Here is a 1862-nt window from a genome sequence, read left to right as displayed (position 1 = left end):
TCCCTCTGCCTGCTGCTCTGCCTACTTGTGCTCTCTCTCTATCAAATAAATAAAATCCTTTAAAAAAATGTATTGGTCATACTAATCTCTTCTTTGATGAATAGATTGCTTGAGTCTTGATGAATAGTTGCTTGAGTCTATTGTTCAATGTTTTATTGGATTATTTGTTTCTTCTAATTGACTTGTAGGATATCTATGCATTTTAAATATGAGTGCCTTGTCAGGTATGTACATTTAAATATATTCTTCTACTGTGTAGCTTGAATTTTCTAACATTTGATTATATTTTCATGAATAATCGTTCTTAATTTTAATATACTACTATTCACCAGTCTTTCCCTTTATAGTTAGTGCTTTCTGTGTCCTTAAAGAAATGGTTGTCTACCTCAAATTTAGGAACATAATCTCCTTGGATTCCTTTCAGAATCTTTTTTGTTTTACTTTTGACATTTAGATCTGCAATCTGTATGGAATGATTTCTGTGTATGATGTGAAGTAGGTGTCGAAATTTTTTTTTCTTACATATATCTAATTGCTTTAGCACCACTTCATGGAAAAGACCATCTTTCTCCTGCCTCACTAAATTGAAATGCCACTTGTTGGCAGTATAAATATGTGTAGGTATTTTTCTGGATGCCACTCTGTTCCATTGGTCCATTTGTTGATCTCTGGTCCATACTCTCTTAATACTAGAGCTTTTACTATGTTGGTATGTGTAGGTGAAACCCCCCCAATTCTATTCTTCCTTTTCTTCAAGATGGTCTTGGCTACTCTAAGTTCTTTGAGGTTTTGCATTAGCTTGTCATTTTTAACAAGAAAATATGTTTACCTTCAAATGAAATTGCACTATATATAAGAATAAATGGGAGGAAAACTAATATCTAACCAACACTGACTTTTTAATTTACTAACATATATACTTCCATTCCTTTAGGTTTATTTCATTATCGTCAATAATAACTCATAAGTTTCTGTGTAGAAACCATTGGACTTATTCATAAATACCAGATGTTTTAAGATACTATATTAATCGTATCAAATTATAATTTTATCATATACCAATTGGCTTCTGGTACATAGAAGTAAAACTGATATTTTTATGTTGATTTTGCATCTGGATGGACTTGCTAATTCACTAAGATGTTCTAAAAATATCTCTAAGATTTTGGGGGAATCTCTTCTCGGCCTTTTGGCTAAGATCAAGTGTAGATTTTGGGGGATATTCTATAAATAGCATCCTATCACTTGCAAATCATAACAGTTTTATTTTTTTCCCTAGTTCTTTAACATTAATTTCCTTTTCTGGCCTTTTTGCACTTGCTAAGAACTCCAGTAAAATACTGAATAGAAGTAATGATAGTAGTCATATCTGTTTTGCTTACATCTCAGGGGAATGTTATTGTCATTATTAAATATATTGTTTTTTACCAGATTCTTGTGATTACACTGGGTCCACTGAGCTAATTAATGAATGGATGAATATATGAATGATGGATGGATTGACTACCATCTCAAAAAATAGATTTTATAAATTCCAGACACATGGAACTCAGAAAGGTTTTTAACTACAGAGAAATGTTGACGTGGTCAACAATTTCATCCAGAAAAAAAAAAAAAAGATTCTTTTGTTTATTTTTTTTAAAAGATATGGCCAAATTCAAGAAAGCAAATGATTCATTTTAAAATTGTGATTAGCACCAGATCAGAGATATAAAAAACCTTCGTCTTTGTGGTAGGAGTAGGGACAGTTGAAAGACAGTAAAAGAAACAGTTGTTGAAACTTTTTTTTAAAGAGGATAAACATGTATTTTTTTTTTCAGTGTTCCAAGATTCGTTGTTTATATACCACACCCAGTGCTCCA

The 1862-nt window shown here is 31.3% G+C and overlaps 1 pseudogene; it reads left to right on the top strand.

Annotated features, from left to right (window-relative positions):
• Positions 1–1173: 1173 nt before the first annotated feature.
• LOC116585322 lies at positions 1174–1342 on the top strand (annotated as a pseudogene).
• The last annotated feature ends 520 nt before the right edge of the window (positions 1343–1862 follow it).

This window comes from Mustela erminea, chromosome 2, assembly GCF_009829155.1.
Source record: "Mustela erminea isolate mMusErm1 chromosome 2, mMusErm1.Pri, whole genome shotgun sequence".
Classification (NCBI taxonomy): Eukaryota; Metazoa; Chordata; class Mammalia; order Carnivora; family Mustelidae; genus Mustela; species Mustela erminea.
Note: the sequence above shows the minus strand (reverse complement) of the source record. Positions and strands in the feature narration are given on the sequence as shown.